Raw genomic sequence first — 25120 nt, forward strand, 5'->3', positions numbered from 1 at the left:
GAGAGGAAGTTTAGTAATGCCAGAAGAGGGGCCGATTTGGGGAGCACCTGGAAATGTCACATTCCTGACTCATGTCTGTTTTGATGTTGCTTATTCTAGAAACAATTAGGTAAACAAAACTCCCAGATGTGAGTGACTGAGACCCCACAGAATAGAGTCATACCCCTACCTCCAACCTGTTGAAAGTACTGTTTGTAGTAGTTTTACTAGTGTATGGCATTTGAAATGGAATTTTATTTTGTTTTTTAATATGAGTATATTGAATTGAAAAAAAATAAAGGACTTAAAACAGTATCTGACAAATTCTAAGCATTATATATGTGTGTGTGTATATGTGTGTGTGTATATATGTGCATGTGTGCGTGTGCATGTGTGTGTGTGTGTTTGCTACTTTAAGATTAGTGCTTCACTCTATATACGAGCAAACTGCCAAGGGCAATCAAAGATGTAAGATCTCTAATATGAAAAAATAAAGACCAAGCCAAAAGAAAAAGAAAACGATAGAAGAAACAAAGACTATATAAGAGAGAAAATATTTTTAAAATAAAAACTATAACTAATATCTGCAGAGAGTTAACAGAAGATAGTACACCCATGAAATAACAATAGGAAGCCCTAATATTTTGTGTGTGTGAGGGGGAGAGTGAGTAAAGGAGGAGTGTACAACAAGACTAAGGCCTTGAAAATAAAAATGCACCTCTATGTTCATAGCAGCACAATTTACAATAGCTAATTTTTGGAAAGAGCCTAAGTGCCCATCAGCACACGGATGGATTAAAAAACTGTGGTACATCTACACAATGGAATACTATGCTGCTGTAAAAAAAGAAGGAACTCTTATCATTTACAACAGCATGGATGGACATGGAGAGCATAATGCTAAGTGAAATAAGCCAATTGGAGAAAGATAAATATCACATGACCTCACTCATATGTGGAATATAGTGAACAACATAAACCAATGAACAAAAATAGATCCAGCCCTGACCAGTTTGGCTCAGTAGATAGAGTGTCAGCCTGCGGACTGAAGGGTCCCAGGTTCGGTTCCAGTCAAGGGCATGTACCTTGGTTGAGGGCACATCCCCAGTGGGGGGTGTGCAGGAGGCAGCTGATCGATGTTTCTCTCCCATCGATGTTTCTAACTCTCTATCCTTCCCCCTTCCTCTCTGTAAAAAAATCAATAAAAATATATTTAAGAAAAAATAGATCCAGAGACAGAGAAGCATCCAACTGACTGTCAAACCTCAGAGGGAAGGCAGGGGGGAGAGGAGGGTGTTAGAGATCAACCAAAGGACTTGTAAGCATGCATATAAGCATTACCAATGGACATAGTCACTAGGTGGGTGAGGGCATGTGCTGGGGGGTGGCTGGAGAGAGGTCAATGGAGGAAAAGAAATAATATTGTAATAGCTATGTACGGGCCAGGGGGGTACTTGAAATACTAGGGGAACTACTCTGTAAAGTATATGATTATCTAACCACTATGTTGTGCACCTGAAACTAATACAGAATAATACTGAATGTGAACTATAATGGGGAAAAAACGATGGAAAATTGTATGTTATATGTTTTTCATCATCATCATCATCATAAAAGAAATTAAAATATCTACATAAAAAAGGGGGTTGTGGTGCCTATCAAAGTTTTGAGCTTTGGTGAGTGCTTAATAAATGCTTGAGTGGATATATTTGCCACTTTAATAAAGGAATCAGATCATTAAAAGTAAAAAATATATATATAACTGCAGAAATAAAAAATTGCAGGGTGAAAAATAAAGCTGAGGAAACTTCATTTTAAAAGAAGTATAAAAGAAAAACATAGAAAATCAGAGTAAAAGCCTAACAAATGATCCAGTCCAGAATATGCAATATCTAATTATTAAGAATTCTAGAAAGACAGAACAGAGAAAACAAATGGGAAGAAATCATCAACACAATAATTCAAAGAAAATTTTCTAACACCAAGGGATATGATTTTCAGATGTAATAGTTCCACAAGTGTCCAAGAAAACAGAAGAAAAAAACACATTAAGGCACACTAGGGACAAAAGAAACATCCTACAAACTTCCAGGAAGATAAAATAAGTTTCATTTAAAGGATAAAATATATATGGCATTAGATTTCACAACAACATCACTGGAAGGTGAAATGCAATGGAGAAATGCTTTTAAAATTGTGAGGGGAAATTATTTACAGCACAGAATTAGATAATCAGCCAAACCCACAAATAATTCAGTGAAAAATAAAACCATAATAGTATCTACAAAGTCTCAAAAAATTATTTCCCAAATATACTTTCTTAAAAAGCTATGGAGTAACCCAAAGGAATAAGACAAGAAGACATGGGATTAGGAAACAAGAGATCCAATTGAAGTAGGGGATAAAAGGGGGAGGGGGGAGGATTCTTCCAAAATAATGGTGAAGTGAGCTCCCAAGATAAAATCTATGTAACAAGAATAGTGAGCAACCAGTCTGCATTGAAACATATCAGGAAGCTCCTGGGGGATATATTCAAGCAAATGAAATTGATAGACTTTCTCATGTGTTTTACCATCATGAGAGTAATTTTAAATAATTTAGGCTTGAATTCGTGATTACAAAATTAACCAAATGAAAACAGAGAGAAAATACTATGATAGACAGAAAAAGTAAACATTATATATTATATTTCTCAGCTGTGAATAGTATTTAAATGCCATATTATTATGTAAACAATAAATAATTGTACCAAAATTATAACCATTTGGGGAAGGTAAGAAAACAATGAAGTATGTAGTATGAGATACAGGGGGTGGTGAAAGACAGCTATGGTCTGATCTTCTACATTCGCAAGCTGAGAGGTATGAAACAGAAACATCAATAAGTAGCATAATCTCACTCATTTGTGGAATATAATGAACAACATAAACTGATGAACAAAAACAGATCCAGAGACAGAAAAGTATCGATCAGCCCATCAAATCTCAGAGGGAAGGTAGGGGAGGGGAGGGATAAGGGGGAGAGATCAACCAAAGGACTTGTATGCATGCATATAAGCCTAACCAATGGTCACAGACACCAGGGAGGTGAGGGCATGAGTGAGGGGGTGGGGGGGGGCAATGGGGGGATAAGGACACATATATAATACCTTAATCAATAAAGAAAAAAAATTTAAAAAAATTTTTAAAAAGAAAACTGTGGTACATCTACACAATATAATACTACGCTGCTATAAAAAAGAAATTCTTACCATCTACAACAGCATGGATGGAACTGGAGAGCATTATGCTAAGTGAAATAAGCCAGTCAGAGAAAGATAAATATCATATGATCTCACTCATGTAAGAGATCAACCAAAGGACTTGTATGCATGCCTATGAGCAAAACCAATGGACACAGACAGGGTGGGGTGGGGTGGGGAGGGGAGGAGGGAGTGTACATGCTGGGGGATAGGGGCGGCAGGGGAGAGGTCAATGGGGGAAAAAGGAGACTTATGTAATACTAAAGAATTTAAATTAAAAAAAAACATAAAAGAACATAAGATTGAAGAAATACTAGAGTCCGTTTCTCTTTTTACTTCCCTCCAAAAGAAAAATAATAATAATAATAATAATAATAATAATAACAATAAGATCAAGACATCCATAGGTTGTCTTTTGGGTGAGATTAATATAAAGAAGTTAGCATGCATGCACAGTACAAGCTCTTTGGATTCCTCACTGGGAACTTTGTGCCCACAAACAATATATTATACCGCTAGTCCGTCTCCCATAGGAGAAGCTCACTAGAAAAAACTTCATTTTCTTAGAATGGAGACATGTGTTTTAGCCTGTGACCAGATGGGTAAATTTAATTCAGAAGAGAACTTGTGGGAGACTTCTTTTCAGCCTCAATCCAAGCCACATTTACATTAAACTTTTAACAACAGAGCCACTTTCCTGCTTTCTATGACTCTTGATTCTGTATCTCAATTGACAACCGACAATAGCTCCCCACAAGATCCACCAACACTATCCAATTACCTGTCTTCTGCTAGGAACTATCAGAGAATTCACTATAAAATTCATGTTTCCCATTTTCAACTAGATTTACAGTGCCGCCTACCACACATCTACTTTTTCTCTAAAATCTCTTTCTCTCATCCTACAAAAACCATTTCAAAGATTCTCAACTACTCCCAGACTTCCAACCTTTCTATTGTTTTCAGTAATCGATGTGTATTACCAAGAGTCTTGCTAAACTGAGAAAATAGAAGCCATTTTAAGAGAATTCCAATAACGTCTTACTTCCAAAATTGCAGTTACCAGCATCTGTACCCAGCTATTCCACTTTATTCCACTTACAAAGAAACAGGGATCCCTTCACCTACTTAAAGCTAATTCCTCCATCTGTACTCTCAGAGACTTGGCTCTCTGATTTGTTCCCTCTCGTAAATATTCAACTTCCCCCACTTATTTGTTTCCTGCCTATTAACAATGAAACACATCCAGGTCCTACATCTTTAAAAATGAAACAAAACAAAAACAAAAGCAAAACTGTCCTCCACTTCACATTCTTCTCCAACCACAACCCTCTCCTTTTCACAACTCAACATCATAAATGTTCTATTCTTACAGCCCATGCCTGCAACCAATTACCTCCTTTTCACTAAATGCAAAAAGACAATTTCAATTCCTTGTCTTATTTGAACACTAACAGCATTTGACCAGTCTTTCCTTCTCAAAACATTCCCCCTGTGGTTTGCAAGACAACCATACTTTTTCTTCTTCTGCCTACTTTTCTGACTGCTTCTTCCCAATCTCCCTTGCAGGTTCTTCTGCCTACTCTTTAAATCTTGGCATCCGTAAGCACTTCAACCTAGCCCTTCTTTTTATCTCACTTCAAATACACTCACTGGACTATCTCATTCACTCCTTTGGATTCATTTAAAATATACACTAAGGAATCTCTAGTTCAGATCCATCTCTTGAGCTCCAGATCCATATACCCAACAGGGAAATGAATACTTTCTATTTAAAACTAACAGGCACCTCAAATTCAATACAACCAAAAATGAACTCAAGGTATCTCCCATGAGCCTCAAATTTACTCTTCCTCCAGGATTCCTTCACTCAGCCATTGGTGCTACCATCTACAACAGTTTGGCAAAGACAAACACCTGGAGTCATCATTTTCTCCTCCTACTCCCTCTCACTCCATATATTTTATCACTAAATCCTGTGTCTTAAATTCTTCTAGTCACCATCTATTCCACTCAATGCCCAATACCTTCACCCTATTAAGGCTACCATTATGTTTCACCTGGTTTATTTATAGAATCAGCCTCCAAAATAGTTTTGTTTCCAGTTTGCTCCTTTCTACTCCACTCTCCACTGTGCTACCCAAGTGATCCCTTCTAAATGCTCATCTAGTTAAAACCTTTCATTGGCTCCTCATTGTCTTAAAGATTAAGTCAAAATTCTAAACATGAATTTATGGACCTTTGTTAGATAACTATTGCTACCATCCTCATCTTTAGCACACCCATATCTTGCAGTCATATAAGAATTTGCATCTAAAACATGTGACTGTGTCAAAAGCACCACATCTCCATTGACAACAGTGTCCTCATATATAAGGTGAACAGGTTGATTAGATGACTTTTAAGATATCTATATATATAAAACCCTAATATGCAAATAGACCAAACAAGTGGAACAACGAACAACCAGTTGCTATGATGTGTGCTGACCACCAGGGGGTGCGCGCAAAACATGGCAGGCGTCAGCTGAAGGTGGCAGAATGTGGAACATGGCAGGCATAGGGCATGACGGGGATAGTGGAGCAGGTGAGCCAGGGTGCCAGACCAAGGCAGGGCGCCAGTCACTGTTATCGGGGCGAGCCTCTGGTGGTTACTAAAAATTCTTTGCTTCTTCATGCCACAGTCCCACCAGGACTTCACACCCACTGCCGGCACCCGGCACCGGCCTGGGCCCCTATTGCTCAGCACTCTCAGCAGGTGCGAGCAGTGGCTGCCAGCCCTGATTGCCCCTCAGGGCTTCTCCACCTCCCCCTGCTCCTGAGGGACGATCAGGTCCAGCAGCTGCCTCTCGCACCCGCTGCCAGCAACGGCCCCATTCGCACCCGCTGCTGCCACCAGAACCACCATTTACATCCACAGCTGGTGCTGGATCCGCTGCTCACACCCGCTGCTAGCGTCTGGTGCTGGTCCCAATCACTTGGCGCTGGCAGTGGGTGCAAGTGGCAGCTGCTGGCCCTGATCACTGCTCAGGGCTTCTCCACCTCCTCCTGCTCCTGAGGGGTGATCAGGGCAGCATTTGCTGCTCACACCCGCTGCTGACACCAGCCCCAATTGATCCATACTGTCAGCGGGTACGAGTGGGGCCAGCGCCATCAGTGTATGGGAGCAGTGCCAGCGGGAGCGGGGCTGCCAGCAGACAGGGACCGGGGGGCCGGGGTGGGAAGGACTGGGCACGGGTGCAGAGGATGGCCCGAGACCTTCCCTTGTGCCCACCTGCAGCCTCGTGGCCCACAGTTACTTTCAAGGTGTACGAATTGTGCACTGGGCCCCTAGTTACATGATAAAATCCTTTCAATATATTATTCTACAACTAAAATCAAATGCCTTTCTTCTTCACAAAGAAGTTTCTAAATACCTTCCATTCTAAAAATGTTATTTTGAGATAACAGTATGAGCATTCTTTAATCTATCTACAATGCAGAAACTAAATGTCACCTTTTAATCTTCACTTTATACCATAGTCAGGTATGTCATTTAATCCTGTATTGTGATTCAGATTTCCATCACTATTTCTGGAAAATTACTGGAAACATTTCTGGTCATTCTGCTCTCCAATCCATTCATCATACTGAATAACTCTGTATAAAGCAATGAAATTTTAAACTCTAAAACTATCACCATGTCAATCTCAACTCCAAATCTTTCAAAAAAATAATGACAAATCCATGCCTCTATGGGACATGAGCTTTGGAGCTTCACATGTAAGCAAAATAAACATGGCAACAAAGTTGTGAATTGTATTGGCACTAATGATTAAAAGTAAAAATTTGTTCTGTAAAAAGCCTATAATTATTATCACAATATTAAGTCACTCTATACAACAATAAAGAAAAGTGTTACAGAACAACACAGTAAAAACAGTGTTGACAACATTATTAAGTGTGGATGATCACAAATTTTATGTTCTCTCTAAATAAGAAAGTGTTTGTTATCTTTCATAGTTTTATATGTTCTCGTCTGTATTCTTTTTCTCAAAATATATTTTTACTAGAGGCCCAGTGCATGAATTTGTGCATGGGTGGGGTTCAGCCGGCCGACCAGGAGGGAGGGGCCGCAGGTGGTTGCCAGCCAGCCTGCCCCGATGGGGTGGAGGGGGGCCAATTAGGGGTGGGGCCAACCGGGGGATGAGAAGTGGGCGGTTGGCCGGCTGGCCCCGCCCTCAATCGGGTAAGGGGAGGCCAATTGGGGGCTGGGCTGGCCATGGGGTAGGGCCGCGGGCAGTTGGCCAGCCAGCCCCACCCCTTGTCAAACTCCCAGTCGAACTCCCAGTTGAGGAGACAATTTGCACATTAGCCTTTTATTATATAAGATTGATTTCATAGAGGAAGGGAGAGGGAAAGAGAAACACCAATGATAAGAGAGAATCATTGACTGGCTGCCTCCTGCACACCCCTCACTGGGGTTGGAGCCCACAACCCGGGCATGTGCCCTGACCAGGAATTGAACCGTGACTTCCTGGTTCATTGGTCGACACTCAATCACTGAACCACACCAGCCCAGCAAATTCTTTTCTATTTATACTGAAGTCTCATTTATCTAGACCAGTGGTTCTCAACCTTCCTAATGCTGCGACCCTTTAATACAGTTCCTCATGTTGTGGTGACCCCCAACCATAAAATTATTTTCGTTGCTACTTCATAACTATAATTTTGCTACTGTTATGAACCGTAATGTAAATATCTGATATGCAGGATGTATTTTCATTGTTACAAATTGAACATAATTAAAGCATAGTGATTAATCACAAAAACAATATGTAATTATATATGTGTTTTCCGATGGTCTTAGGCAACCCCTGTGAAAGGGTCATTCGACCCCCAAAGGGGTCGCGACCCACAGGCTGAGAATCGCTGATCTAGACAGATGTATTTAATAATCTAATTTACTTAGAACATGGCTATTCTGACAAAATAACCATGCTCCTGTTAAGATATCTATATATATAAAACTCATGGCTATTCTGACAAAATAACCATGCTCCTTTTAAGATATCTATATATATAAAACTCTTTGGGGTAGAAAAAAATGAAATTATAAACTCAATGTCTCAGTGTTCAAATACTTTAATTGAAGATAACTTTAAACCCTTCTTGAAAATGTGTTTACTCTTCTGTTCCCTTTGCTCTACCTACATAGCAGCCCTACCAATCACACCCCAGCTTCAAAGTATTTCTGTGTATTTTTTGTTGTTTTTTTAATCACATACAGAAACCCACCACCCAACCTAAAACTAAAGATTCTAACAGTAAATTACACATAACCTGTCCCTGTATCTCCTTAGATTTACAATCATGAATTTATTTTTCATCATTACCTTGCTTTCAAATTAATGAAGTTTCATTTCATTTACATCTACTATCAAAAAGCATATTATTTTCATTTTACTACTTTTAAAGGATATTCATGACACATAAATTTGAGGGACTTAAAGTTTCAAATAAAATTACATTGCTAATATTATTTTAGCTATCATTCATTCTTTTGACTTCTATAATGTAACAGTTTATTCAGTCATTTTTGTGTCAATAGACATTTGGGTAGTTTACAATATTTTGTTATTGAGAACAAAGCCACTATGAACATTCTCCAACACATCTACTTTTGCATATACACAAAATTTCTCTTGGGTATATGCCTACAAGTAAATCACTGGGTTGTAAGGTTTGTCTATGTTTAGCTTCACAGGATAATAAAAAACTATTTCTCAAAATGGTTGCACACAAACTGTACATGCAGAAGTAACACATAAAAGTACTGTGAATCCTCACCTTGCCAACACTGGTTTTAAGTGGTATCTCACTGTGTACTTAACTGGATTTTTGCAATCATTAATGAAATTGAAATCTATCCTATAGATTATTAATCATATATGGTTCCTTTTTTATGAAACACTTATTTATATCTTTTATTATTTGCCTACTCTTTCGTCTGTACTTTTTGATTCCTATAGTTTTTAAAAAATATTCTTGATATTATTGTCAGCTATCCTATATAATAAAAGCCTAAAATTCTAAGTGTCCGACCCTTCATTCAACCATTCAACCCGTCACTATGACACACACTGACCACCAGGGGGCAGATGCTCCAACCTGTAGGTCAGCTTGCTGTTGGGGTCCAGCCGATCAGGACTGGGCAAGACACACCCTGCAGCCCTCCCGTGGTCCCTCCCCAGCTCCGATTGTGCACCGGTGGGGTCCCTCAATCTGGCCTGCGCCCTCTTGCAATCTGGGACCCTTCAGGGGATGTCAGAGAGCTGATTTCAGCCTGATCCCCATAGGCCAGACCAAGGGACCCCACCGATGCACGAATCCATGCACCAAGCCTCTAGTGTAAACATCCTCTGATTTATACCCTGTTTTTCTTCATTGGTTTAGGTAGCATTTTATGAGCAAAAAATCTTTTTTTTTAATCCTCACCCAAGGACCTGCTTATAGAGGAGAAGGGAGTGGGGGAGTAGAGAGAGACAGAGAAACATCAATGTGAGAAACATTTATTGGTTGCCCTCCATACACTCTCTGACTGAGGAATGAACCCACAACACAGGAATGTGCCCTGACTGGGAATCAGCATCCTTTTGGTACATGTGATGGCGCTTAACCAACTGAGCAACTCCGGCTGGGCTGAACAAAAATCCTTAATACATTAACTTTATCAATCATAGATGAATTTGACAATAATTTATTTGACAATAATTTATCAGATTTTAATCTTATTTTTAAAATCTTTCCCTAACCCTATGTTTAAAGGATAAACAACTGTATTTTTTTACAAAAAAAGAAAATTAAAATTTTTTGTTTTAACATTTAAGTACTTAACCCATCTACAGTTTAATTTTTGTATATGGTGAAAGCAGATATCCAATTTTTTGTCAATATCAACAATTTTACTAATTTCTTTTACTAAATGCTAACTCCTTTCCTCATGAATCTGATATGCCAGCTTTATCATATATGCAAGTTCTATAAATGTGTGGACCTGTTTCTGGATATAGATATAGATATTTCAGTAGAAATTTTTATGCTACTGAGAAATCCTGTCCATAAACATGGTATATCTTATGATTAAAATATACTATATTTCAATCTTTTTCATTGCTTATTAATAAAGTTTTATAATTTTCCCTAAAGAAGTTTTGCATATCTTCTGCTATGTTTATTCCTGGATGCTTATATTCTATTAGTGACCTGTTGCGTGAAATCGCACGAGACCCGGGACCTCTTTCTCTCCCCCCAGCCCAGCACCATGGGACTGCCCTGAGTCCCAGAGTCCCTCCCCATGTGGCCACCGTGCTGCAGGATGGCCCCGAGTCCTATAGTGCCACCCAATGCCCTGCCTCTGGGCCACACGCAGAGGCCGCCAGGCCCTGCCCCCACGGCGTGCACACCGGGCCGCAGAAACCCCAACAGAAGCCGCACAGAGCGAATGTCAGCCCCGACCCCACTGCCCCGCCCCTGCTGGGGCGCCACCATCTTGTGACGGTGTTATGGCATGAGGGTCAATTTGCATATTGGGCACAGGGGTCCCGACAGAAGCCATGGGTAGCAGTCACCGGCCCCGCCCCCACTGCACTCCAACATCTTGTGATGGCATTGTGGTGTGAGAGTCAATTTGCATATTACCTCTTGATTATATAGGATGATAATATTTTAATGTTTTCTTTTAAATTACATTTTCTAGTTGTCTGTTGTTATTATACAACAATGTAATCCACTTCTGTATATTAATCTTACATGCATTCATCTTTGCTAAACTCATATTTAATAATTCATCTATGATCTTTTTATTTTATATATAATCATATTGCCTCCAGACAACAATAGTTGTATTTCTCCCATTCCAGTTCTTATACCTCTAATTCCTTTTTCTTGTCTTAAAGCACTGGATATGTTCTCCAATTCAATGCTAAGTCATAAAATGCAATGCACTTCTGCCTTGTGCTCTTGTATTGCTTGCACTTGGAACCTAGCTGCCATGATGTGAGATTTGCCAAACCAGTCCACTTGGAAAGAACAAATGGAGAAGCCACATGTAAGTTTTCGGATACCTGAGTTCACAGGCAACAGCTGCAATCAATCACCAGATAAATGAATGAAGATACTTTCAGATGATTCCATTCCAGAATTATCAAGTTACCTCCAGTGTTCAAGTCATCCCACTGTGGCATTAAAAAGGGTAGAGCAGTAAAAACCATCCTATTCTGCACTAAGTTCCTGACCCTCAGAATCCACAAGCATAACAAAATAATTGCTTTATGATATTAAATTTGGGATGATTTATTATGTAGAAATAATAATTATAATGAATGATAACAACCATGCCTAAATTATTCCTGTTTTTTTAAAGGGGGATGCTTTTAATATTTCCCCATTTACAAAGATGTCTGCTGATGATTAATTATTGATCCGGGGGGAGGAGGGGGAGGTTTAATAATCCCAACAGACTAAAAAATTTATCTCTTTTCCTAATTTACTAAGCATTCTTATCATGAATTTACATTATCAAATACTTTTCTGTGGCTACAGAAATTATATTATTTCTTTTTTAATCTCTTAATGTCATCATTTATATTTATAGGTCATATAATAGTAAACCATCCTTGCATACTGAAATAAACCCAACTTGGCAATAGTGTCTGTCTTATTTTACAATGTTGGTTTCAATTTGCTAGTATTTTGTTTGAGAATTCTACATCTACATTCATGAGTGAAATATAACTGCAATTTTCATTTTTTTAATGTCTTTATCTGGTTTAGGTATTGGGGTTATGCAGGCTTTCAGAACTAGCTGGGAAAATATCCTTATCTTTCTACTAAATAAAAGAGAATGCATCAGATTGGAATAATTTGTTTCTTAAAATTTTGGTAGAAACTTGCCTAGCATATCATCTGAACTTATTGGTTTCTTTGGGGGAAGATTCAATTTCTTATAATTATAGGATGATTCAGACTTTTAATTTTTTCCCCAGTTTTTGTAAGTAATATTTTTCTAAGAATGTGTCTATTTCTAAGTTTTAAAAAGATAGTTGGCATAGAGGTGCCAACAGTATTGTCATTATTTTTGTGGCAAAATAAATATAACATAAAAATTATCACCTTAACCTTTTTAACTGTACAATTTAGTGATATTAATAATACCCATATTGTTGTGCAATCACCATAATATTGTCTAATATTCCATCAACACAATTTTACCATTTTCCTATTATTAAACATTAAAGCTTAGCCAATATATGCCCTATTATATAGCTAATCGCACAATGACTTCTTTATACAGAATGATTAGCTCATTTTGAACTGCTTGATGAAGTCTGTTGAATCACTTTCTAAAGGAGCTACACCAATTAACACTACTACATCCAATTTTTAAAAAAATATTTTACATATATAAATACAAACAATGTATGATTTTAACTTTAAAGCATAAGTATGATCATAACATCATAAAACTGTTGTTTTTAATGCAATCTTTTCTTTTCCTTTGTGGACATGGTTTTCTACATCACATACCCTATCCTTCCTCCTACCACATGACAGATTCACCCATCTGTCCACCCAGGTGGTCCAACGTAATGAACTAATATGTATCCAGCTTGTATTTCTTTCCTCATATAATTATACATATGCAAATATGTATTCTCATATACATGTCTTTATATATAACTAGAGGCCCCGTGCATGGATTCGTGCACCAGTGGGGTCCCTCGGCCTGGCCTGCAGGAATCAGTGGACCTCCACGCCACCACAGCCTGGCCTTATCTGCCAGCTTGTAGGGCTCCAGCCCACTGTCCATGTCAATCCCGCACAGCATGAAGTAGTGCGTGAAGCGGCAGGCAGCCGGGGAGGAGCCCAGCCTAGCTGGGTGCCGCGCCACTCCCACTCATCCCTGCCCCGTTGTGCCTGCCACCACCACAGCTCAGGCACACGTCCGCTGCAGCTGCACTCGCCAGCCATCAGCCTGTCATCTGGCACCTGTCAGCTGAGTGGTGCTCCTGCTGTGGGAGCGCACTGACCACCAGAGGACAGCTTCTGCATTGAGCGTCTGCCCCTTGGTCAGTGCGCATCATAGCTACCAGCCAGTCGTCTGGTCGCTTAGGCTTTTGTATATAAAGATGGTATTGTCACAGCATGTTTTTATTTTTAAGTATAGTATGTCACACACATTTCTCATCTTATTTTTTCTCACATAAAAATACTAACTGGAAATTCCTCCTGGAGTACTTATGTGTATCTGAATCATTCTTTTTAATAGCAAGATTCTATCCTGTAGATACATAATAAAAACATTTATTCAACCATTTGTCTATTGATAAACACCTATTTTGTTTCTAGTTTTTTGCCACCCATGTATGGCAAATATTAATAGATATTGCCAGATCATCTTCCAAAAAGGTTCCATTAATCCACATTTCTACTGGAAAATTATTAAAATAACTTTTTCCCTTAGGTCCCTGCCAGCAAAAGATTATTGTTAGTCCTTTTCTCTTTTCCTGTTTTTTTTTTCTTTTGTTTTTATTTTCATGAAGGGCAGGGGCTGAAGGAGGCAGTTTGATGGATATAGTTACATTATGCTGTATATTACTTTGTTATTTTAATTTATATTCCTCTATCAGTGAGTTTGAACATCTTGTTACTGGCCATTTGGACTTGTTTTTATACATCCTTAGCTCATTTTCCTATATTGCTGTCTGCTTCCTTTTTTGTCAATACCTAGTTATTTCATATAACAGATATCAACTTTGTCCTTCCTCTGCATTGCAAATATTTTTTTTTACCAAACCCACTATTTGTATGGCATGTTTTTTTCATTCAAAAGTTAAGTTTCATACAGTCAAATATATTTTTCTTTCTTTATAGTTTGCAATTTGCACTGGTGGTGAAGGTCTCCCTCACCCCCAAGAATGCACATGTATTCTCATATATTTAGTGCAGAACTTTTATTGTAAGTCTTTCCATGTGGAATTTATTTGTGTATGTTGTGTAAGAGGGAATCCAATTTTATTTCTCTCAAAATGGATAGCCAGATGTGCCAGAACTATTTATTAAATAATCCACCCTCATTCTCCTGAATTGAATTTTCATATATAACATTCTTATATGTATAGAGATCTATTTTAAGATCCTCTACTTTGTTCCCCTGATTTATTTCAATTCAAAGTTTTTCAAGACTGTTTATCAAATATCCATCTCTTGGCCATGATCATATTCCCAGCACCAAGCCTGGAGGCTCATTATTTGCTGAATGAATCTTATTAAACAAATTAAATATCTTTTTATTTGTAGCCATTTGATAATAGCATCCAGTCTATTTTCTTCCTAGGTGTTATGTCTTGCTTCTACTTTTATTCCCGACATGCAGAATATAAATATCTCATAATTAAACAAGTAATAATAAAGTGATTCTGCTTGGGCTCTAATAAGAAATTGCTTTTGTTTCCTATAGTTCATTAACCCTGTTGAACTCCTAGAGTACAACTGAGTACTTGCTGTAAGGTTAGTGGAGTTGCACCATCATGTTACTATATAAGTTTTGCCCACAAATTTTATTTATATATAATACCAAAGTTATTTATTAGTTAACATTTAAAGGAAATAACTGAATATTATTAAATCCAGTCTATTTAGAGTATGTGACTAGTTCTATTATAAACTATTTGAACTAAAACCAATATATTTAAGAAAATGGCTTAGTATAGGATGAAGCCTACTAAGTACAAATTTAATATATTATTTACATATAGCAAAACTAACATGGACTTTAAGACATTAAAAAATAACAATTAGATATCCAAACAAAAACCTGCAGAAGAATATTTGAGGAAGCTTTATTCATAATCCTAAAAATAAAACTGGAAGTAACCAAGAATGTCTTCAATATGGGAAAGAATAAACAAACTCCAGTACACCCATGTAATGGAATACTTTTCAACGATAAAAAGGAATGAGCTAGCAAGCCACAAAAAAGACAAGGATGAATCTTAAATGCACAGTACTAAGTGAATGAAGCCAGTCTAAAAAGGCTACATACTGTATGCTTACAATTACACAAAAATAAAAAAGGCAAAACTAGAGAGATGGTAAACAGATCAGTGGTTATGGGGGTTTAAGAGTGGGGAGTGTTGAGTAGGTGAAGCATAGGGGATTTTTTTACAGAAGTGATTGATATATGACACAATGCATTTGTCAAAACCCACAGAACTTTGTAATACACAATGAACTTTACTGCATGAAAAATTTTTTTAAAATTATTTAGAAAGTTGAGGGACCCCATAATAGAATGCAGAATGTAACAAAATAATCTCATGATTACAAATGTATGAAACAATCTCACTGAGGTGTATTATGGGAGAAAGGCGCTAAGTAACTTTGGAAATGCGTGGCCTGTAACACAAAAGACAAAAGGAATCCTATATAACAAAAGACAAATATGCAAATCAACCAAACAGTGGAACTACTGGTCTCTATGATGCACAATGACCATCAGGGAGCAGAGGGTCAATGCAGGAGCTGCTCCCTGGTGGTCAGTGAGCTCCCACAGGGGGAGCCCGCTCAGCCAGAAACCAGGCTCATGGCTGGCAAGCACAGCAGCAGTATCAGGAGCCTCTCCCGCCTCCACAGCAGTAGGACATGCCCCGAGGGCTCCCAAACTACTAGAGGGCACTGGCCGGCTGAAGGACGCCCCCCCCCCCACTTCGAGTGCACAAATTTTGTGCACTGGGCCTCTAGTTGTACATAAGCACTGTACTCTAGTATCAATTATGAAACCACTATATATGTATACACTGAAACTGAACTATTGAGTAAATGGATGGCAGATGGTGAGAGCCAGATTTCTCACTGTTGAAGAGGAGGTTTCAAGTAAGCAAGGGGAAGCAAGAAAGATGCTTACAGTAATGGATTAGAGTTGAACATGTCAAAAGGAAGTCATGTTTAGTTTAATATTGATACAGATGGTTACATAAAAAATATTTTCAGATATGTATATATAACCACATGTATTTTCTTTCTTTGTCAGATGAGAAAGTCTACAAGCATCCACACTCCAATAGCAATGAGAGCACCTAGTACCCAAATCTTAGTTTCTGCTATCATTTTCCAACAAAAGAAACAAGACCTCTTTGGGAAAATGGCTGATTTTAGGACTTTGACAGACAGCATAGAGATGAGCCTGAAGAATCTTGCAGTGTCATAAAGGAAGCACTAAAATAAACATACACATAACACACCACAAAATGATGAGGACAACTCAAAGTAAGTCAACTGGAAAACCTCCCATTGACCAAAGCTCGAACAATTTTAGTAATAAAATAAAGTAATATTAAATTATAACTCAAAGTACAAAATAAACATCCATGAGTCCACACTGATCAAAATAAATGCTTAATATATAAATAATGAAGAAGAAATAAATCTTCCATACTAAAAAATTTCAAATAATTTATGTGGTTATTCCATCCTCAGAAAGAGTAAAACTCCCCATTCTTTAAAGAACAGTATAGAAAGAAGGGGAAGATTAACAATTTATACTGGAGAAATCTGACAAACACTACTTCTTCCAGATGATCAAGGTGCAATATCAATAATGGTAAGTCAGATAGACAGTGTGTACACTTAATGTGATGTGATGAAAATGGCAATTTACTTCTGTATTCTTCCTCCCAAAAAACCATAATTCCAGTCTAATCATGAGAAAATATCAGACAAATCCCAACTGAAGGATGATCTACAAAATACCTGACCTATATTTCTCAAAATTATCAAGGTCATAAAAACAAACAAAGTTTTAGAAATCATCACAGCGAAGAAGAGACTAAAGAGACATGACCACTAAATGTAATGTAGTATCATGGATACTATTCTAGAATAGAAAAAGAACACCAGCCCTAAATGGTTTGGCTCAGTGGATAGAGCGTCGACCTGGGGACTGAAGGGTCCCAGGTTCGATTCCGGTCAAGGGCATGTACTTTGATTGTGTGCACATCCCCAGTAGAGGGTGTGCAGGAGGCAGCTGATCAATGTTTGTCTCTCATCAATGTTTCTAACTCTCTAACCCTCGCCCTTCCTCTCCATAAAAAAATCAATGAAATATATTTTAAAAAAGAAAAAGAACACTAACTAAAATAGATGCAGAGAAAGCATTAGACAAAATCCAGCACACATTTTTGATAAAAACTTTTAGCAAAGTGAAAAGGAGTAATATAGCTCAACAAAGTAAAGGCCATATATGACAACTATAGCCAACATCATATTCAATGTGCAAAAACTAAAAGCATTTCCCTTAAGATCAGGAGCAAGACAGGAATATCCACTTTCACTACTCTTATTCAACATAGTACTGGAAGTCCTAGCCACAGCGGTCAGACAAGAAGAAAAAAATAAAAGGCATCCAAATTGGAAAGGAGGAAGTAAAACTGTCATTACTCACAGATGACATGATATTTTACATAGAAAATCCTAATGATTCCACACAAAAAAATTGTTAGATTTAATAAATGAATTTGGCAAAGTAGTGGGATATAAAAATAACATCCAGAAATTGATGGCATTTTTATACACCAATAATGAACTCTCAGAAAGAGAAACTGAAGAAACAATCAAGAGGCAAGACTATAAAAATTTAGTGCAAAAACCACTGGGGCTGTGCTCAACTATCTCACTATACTTAAAGGAAATTGAAACTAGAAATTTGAAGATAATGGTTAAAGGTGTGATGTAAGAAAGTCCATGATGAAACCAATCAGGAGACCTATGCTCATAGAAAAGATATGGGACCAGTATTTAAACATTGGACTATAAACATTATGTTTTAAGGTATGTCCATATCATTTTTATGACTAACCCCCCCCCAGCCAAATTTTTTAAATAAATTTAACAATTATTAGGCCAAACTGAGTTGGATAAAAGAGCTTGTATTGTAAGCTCTTTTTAAAAGTGTTTTATAAATTAAGAAATAACAATGAGGTTTCAGTTTTAAAAGATGAAAAGAGTTCTGTGGATGAAAGGTGGTGATGGTAACACAACAATGCCACTGAATTGTACATTTAAAATGGTATAAAGATGGTAAATTTTATGTAATGTCTCTAAGACTGAATAAACAGACTTTACAATAATAATCCAAAAAATCAAAAATATTACATTGAGTGAAGTAAGCCAGTCACAAAGAGTACACATCTATACCAATAAAAGGATAATATGCAAATTGGCTGGGACACCATCACAGTCACGACCAATCAGCAGGCTGTGTGTGCAGGTGCGGGTGGACAGGGACTTGCAGCGTTGGGGATGCGATGGCGGCAGTGGGGACGGGGGCGTGGGAGGCAGGCCCGGCAGAGTGCTGCCTGTACTCCCCACATGGCAGTGGCAACGGCTGTGAGCACTCCTGATGGTCGCTGCCACTTGCCCAGAAGGACCACAAGTTCCTTCTGCCAAGTGGAAGCAGAGCCTCTCTGCCAGGAAACCTCCGCACCAGCAGCAAAGGCAGGTGAGGGTGAGGGAAAGCCCAGCAGTGAAGGCAGGTGAGGGAAAGTCTAAGATCCAGGGCTAAGAGCTCCCGGCCCAGCCACGCCTCACCTTGGCCTCCAGCACTGCGGGTCAGGGGTTCTGAGAAAGGCAGCTCCTTCCTGCCGCTCCTCAAACTCCCAGGCCACCTCCATCGCCCCTCAAAGCCCCTCGGGTCAGGGTCGGGAATCGGTGGAGGCCTCCAGGTATATGGGCAACCAATGTAGGGAATCACCTCTAGCAGCCGGACCCAGTGACCCAGGGCCAGAGGGAGACCTGCACCCTCCCCTGCAGCCAGGAGAACCCTGGAAGACGCGGTCTGCCCATCACCAGATGAGCGCACCCAATTGGTTAAGCACTGGGAAGCTCGCGGCCAATGGCCGCTGCCGCTTGCCCAGGGCCAGCCCAGGCTCCGGCAAGCCACTGATGACTGCTGCCGCTATGAGGGCCCAAGGCTCATGCAATGAGGGCCGGGTGAGGCTCAGGCAAGCCACAGTGGCTGTGATGGCCGAGGCTCAGGCAGCTGGCAGTGGCAGCATCAGAGGCATGATGGGGGCATCGCCTTCCCCTGATCGCAGGGTAAAGGCCAGAGGCAGCAGCAAAAAGGGAGTGATGGGGGTGGTGCCTTCCCCTGATCAGCCGGTCGCCTCCCGCAGAGGGAGGCCAGACTGCGGTTAGGCCCGCTCCCCACAGAGAGCGGGCCTAAGCCATCAGTAGGACATCCTCTGAGGGCTCCCAGACTGTGAGAAGGGGCAGGCCAGGCTGAGGGACCCCCCACCAGTGCACAAATTTCATGCACCGGGCCTCTAATTTATTATATAATTCCAACTATATGAAGCTCAAGAAAGGTAAAACTAATTAATCTATGTAATAGAAGTCAGAAGAGTGGATCAGGGGACAGGGTAGAGTAATATATAGAGAGAGACTGACTGCAAGAGAAACTAAAGAACTTTCTGGAGAAATGGAAGTTTTATATTTTGATTGGAGTATAGTTACACAGTTATATATTTGTCAGAACTCAACAAATTATACATCTCCAACCTGTACATTTCACAATTTTCAAAATTCACACTAACTTTTAATGGGGGGAGTTAAATAAATTAGTCTACAAATTAATTCATGAGCATTATTCCCTAAAACAAAATAATGGTATTTTTTAACCATCAGAATTACTACATAGACAGCTTATTGAAAGGTAAGTTGCTAGTTGGCAACAGAACAAGGACATGCTACAATTTCTCACTAGTCAGTCAAAAGGGTTTTAAAGGTGAATATAATATCACTATCTTGATCACTTAAACGAAAATAACAAGGTATCTAGAAAGACTACAAGACATAGTTTTCCTCTGGTTAGCCCTGTTTCCATTTACCTAATTCCTTCCCCTCTAATGCAAGTCAACTAAATTCAACAAACCCATTATACTTACTTTGTATATGTTATTACGTGAGGAACTAAGTATAACAAAATACAAAGATGAATGTACCTTTAACCTACAGGCATTTATAATCTAAAAATTTGTACAAGGGGTTCAGCCCTCACAGCCCCGGGCTTCGTCCAGAAGGTCGTCCAGAAGGTTGTTCAGCTGTCCAGTCTAATTAGCATATTATACTTTTATTATTATAGATAGATGGCATTACATCAATAGGTAATATAGCTAGCTACAAGAAAAGACTTAGCAGGACCTGCCATATTCAAATTGAAACCCTGTGCAATTAAGACCAATGTTTTGAAAGGTGAAATTTTTTAAGTAAGGCTAAAGAACAATAAGTGGCTCATGCTTGAGGCTTATTCCCCACTCTTCCCTTTTTATTACCAGTACAGGAACATTCCATAAATATCTATGTGTTTCCAAGAAATATAAGAATGAGAATACAAAGGGTTGCCTGTAGTTTTATAAATAAAAGATAGAAAATTCATGTTTATAATTCTAAGCGTGAGTAAATAAAAGGCTCCACCATATTTTTAATAAAAGGTATTCACTATGATTCAAACTACTGACCATCAATGTTCCTGGCAATGTATGGAAAATCACAGATTCCGGACTTTTCTGGAGTGAATTATTCTGCTTTAAAATCTGAAACTCTAAAATTAGAATTATGAAGTGACAGAAAACATCACAATCTGAATTCTACTTACACAAAACCACATGGTTTTCAATGCCAAGTTCTGAATTTACAGCTGGGAAAATCACTGAAGAAAATCATTGAAGATAGCTGAGTCTGGATCAGATTCGCTTAACATAAAACCAAATGTAAACCTCAAATTACATGTGACATCTTCAACCAGTCATATAAATAAGAATAATGCAAGCTTAAAGACAATAAATTCACCTAGACCTTTCTAAATTTGGCCACCCTAATCGTACTACATTGTTCTTTTCCTGAAATTTTCAAATAAATTAGAAGAAAGGAAGAAAACAAACACATCTTTATTTAAGTACAATTAAAAAATCTAAAAATCATTCAAATCTTCTGGGAAAAGTTCTTTAAACAAATCAAGATATATCTTGAAACACCTGTTATTTAAAAAAATAAAGGAAAAAGTCAACAAGACTGGTAGGATATCAGGTCTTGGCATATTATGGAGGAGCTATTTCCCAAACAACTTGTCACAGAGTGAACAGGAACAAGCTGTACTAAGGATGTACAAAGATATTCCTTTAGCTGTTTGCTTAATCAGCTACTGATTTCCCACTAAGTTAACAAAACCAAATGTAAGTCAACAGGAGTCTGTCTGCAACTATAAAAACAGTTTACATTATTTGGCTTCAGAAGCTTGTACCCTATGGAAAGTCCATTTAAAATTTTACCTGGCACATACAAGCTAAAATATTTTGTTTGCCGTTTGAAGCCACACCAAAATTCAACCCACAGAGACAGGATTTCCAGTTTATTTCTCACAACCCACATGTACAAAACCCAAATTATAACACAGAAAATCGTTGTTAAAATTCTATAGTAATAGTAAAGTAGTTCTCCATAGAGCTATTTCTTGGGATTTTTTAAAGCCTCTAGTATTCATAATATACAACACTTAAACATCTAAATTATGTACTCAAACATACAAGATTCACCTTGGAACTCTAATGTAAAAGTTCTTTCTAGATTAGGAATTAAAACCTAACCTAACTCAAACACTATCATTGAATAAATAATAGCATGGTTTCTTTAAAAAAAACATGATATCAAATACTATAATTATTGTATAGTTTATTAACAGTATACCTCATATTCAATTCTTTATGGAAATTAGCCTCTTGCTTCTTTATATGCACCTATTCCATGTGACCTCAAGAATTAAGATTGTCATACATCATTACATATTACTGACTAGAGGCCCGGTGCACGACATTCATGCAATGGGGGAGCAGGGGTCCCTCAGCCCGGCCTGCTCCCTCTCGCAGTCTGGGACCCCTCGGGGGATGTCCGCCTAAGCCAACAGGCAGACATCACCGGAGGGGTCCTTAACACTGCTGCAGTGCTTTTGGCTGAGCGGCACTCCCCCAATGGGAGCACACTGACCACTAGGGGGCATCTCCTGTGTTGAGCATCTGCCCCCTGGTGGTCAGTGTGTGTCATAGTGACCGGTCCTTCCGCCATTCGGTTGATTTGCATATTAGGGTTTTATTATATAGGATAAGCTACAACTGCATCAATTCAGAAACATCAAAATCTAGTACCAGTTATGCCCATAACAGTGAATACCAGTATGAGTCAATATTATGTCCACACACTGCTATACAGAATTCAAACATGCCACCCCCATTACTATATGAGAACAAAGTTTGTAATACTACCAAAAACCAAAGCAAAAACATCACTCAAAAGTGCTTACTTGGAATATCTGGAAGATGAAACAATATGGGTTAACAAAAAAGCTTTCTCAGTTATTCCAAGACATTTGGAAACCCCTTTTGTTTTCAACTTAAGAAATGCTTTCTAACATACACTGGCCAACTTCCCTGCTTTAGAAAATAAAAGTTCAGAGAGTCCCCAAATTACATATAGCCTTTACACATCAATGGCTACTCAGGGAATGGAATGGATATATTCATATGATACACTGAGGCTTCTGTCTTCTCCTTTCACCCGCACCACTACCATACAATGTTAAAGGAATATAGGCTGTTAAAGTTTCATTTCAGAGAAGAATGAAGAGAAATTAGAAAAACTACAAAAGTGTAGTCTTGATTAAAAAGTCAATAAAGATAAGAAACTATAGGCAACTCCAAATATGCTAAGACAAAATTCTTAGCTAACAAAATGGAAAGTTCTTGATCCACAGGCCTATACTAAGTGGCATCTCTACATTTTGCCAGCCCAATAAACTTCTTTTAGCCTTAAGTGTAGGCAATTAACCCAAGCTGAGCTAAGTTAACTCTGCATGAGTGGGAATATTTCAGTTGAATATTAAGAGATAAGTAAAAGCCAGTTTTTCTTTTTGACAAGAAAGATAAGCACAATCCTGACAAAGGAGCAAGAGAGAAAGGACAGGTACAGAAAGCAAATAGTATATGGCAAACCTAAGATATAAAAAATAAGGGATAACTATTGAATGATAAGGTGCCTATGGTGGCAGAATAACCATAAAAGAAGCTGCTAGATAAGTGGCTAGGAGCCAAATTATGAAGGGCCATGACTTTGAAAGAATCCAGAGAATAATACAAATTACTATCTTTTAAGCACACTGCTTTATACCACACACACCTAAACTCTTAAGACACACTACTACTTTTAATCCTCGGAAGATCTCTATCATTACATCCACACTTTTTAAGTAAAGAAATTTAGGCTAGAGAGAAACCAAGTAATCTGCCCAAGATCCCAGTTAAATTAGTGTCCAGAAACTGAACTCACTGAAGGATTCTGAGAAGAGATGTGAGATAAGGAGCATGTATATAAAAGCATAATATGCTAATTAGACCAGACGTCCTTCCAGGTGAAGCCAGGGATGCGAGGGAAGCCCAGGTCCCGGGTGCCTGCCAGAGGCCAGAGGAGGGAAGCTGGTGCCAGCAGCCAGGGGAAGGAAGGCCTACTTTGGCATGAATTTCATGCATCGGGCCTCTAGTTTCAAATAAGTGACCTGCATTTTATAAAAATGGCTATCAGGCAATGTGGTTAATGGTGCGGAAGTAGAAGAGGCTAGTTTTAGAAAAGTGCTACAGACAAATATAATCCAAATGAAAGCTACTGAGGGAGTATGACTAAGGGCAAGGATAACTGAACGATTTCACTAATTTCTAGCTTAAGCAAGCACATGGAAAAGCCAGTTTGGGGAGAAGAAATGAGGCATAAAATGAAGGAGATGAAATATAAAATTATTAGTTTAAGCTTAGGCAATATAAACACATTTAGTGTGAGGTTTTATTAAACAAAGACCAAACGGGAAAGGTCCAATAGGAAGTTGACCAGAAAGAGCTTTCTAAAAGATAGGTGGGAAGACTATAAGGTTAGGATAAACATATTTAGAAATTATCAATATACCTACAGCAATTAAAAAAATTAGGCCAAGCAAAATAAAAAACAAATATGCATGAGTTCCTACTGGTATAAACAATTAAATAAATGAATTAAATAAAATAAAGTGGGAAGAATAAATAAATTTTCCATGTAAAAGAATTCCAAATAATATATAGATACTCTACCCTCAAGGAGGTGAAACTACCCCTCTTAAGTGTGGGTTGCATATAGTGCCTTCCTTCCAAAAAGTATAATATGGAAAGGAGGGAGGGGAGAGAAAAATAACCTCAAAGCAGAAGAGCCCCACAAAATCCACCTCAGCCAAAGGATCAAAGTCAATGTCAACAGTAAGTCATGTTGATAGTATGTCCCCTTGATATGATGTGATGAAAATGTTACTTCACCTCTGAGGTCTTCCCCCCAAAAAACCATAACTCCATTCTAAAAAAGAAAAACATCAGACCAACCCCAATTAAGAGACAACAGATAAACACCTAACCAGTATTCCTCAAAATAAATGATCAAAGTCATCAAAAATGCATGAAGTTTAAAAAACTGTCACAGCCAATAGGTACATTAAGGACATATGACCACTAAATGTAATATGATATCCTATAGAGAGTCTAAAATAAATTTTTTAAAAGTAAATAAAAGCTATGGAAATCTGAAAAAAGTGGGGACTTTATTTAACAACTAGTGGCCCGGTGCACAAAATTCATGCACGGGGAGGGGGGTTGTCCCTCAGCCTGGCCTGCACCCTCTCCCATCTGGGACCCCTCGGGGGATGTCCGACTGCCGATCCCTGGGATCGGGCCTAAACCGGCAGTCGGACATCCCTCTCGCAATCCAGGACCGCTGGCTCCTAACCACTCACCTGATTGCCCCT

General features: G+C 38.6%; 1 protein-coding gene across 1 annotated transcript in view; it reads right to left on the bottom strand.

Moving 5' to 3' along the window:
• Window positions 1–25120, bottom strand: part of CCDC91 (coiled-coil domain containing 91) — a 317390-nt gene that overhangs the window by 218514 nt on the left and 73756 nt on the right. The gene's annotated exons all lie outside the window — the stretch shown is intronic.

This window comes from Myotis lucifugus, unplaced genomic scaffold, assembly GCF_000147115.1.
Source record: "Myotis lucifugus unplaced genomic scaffold, Myoluc2.0 scaffold_30, whole genome shotgun sequence".
Taxonomy (NCBI): Eukaryota; Metazoa; Chordata; class Mammalia; order Chiroptera; family Vespertilionidae; genus Myotis; species Myotis lucifugus.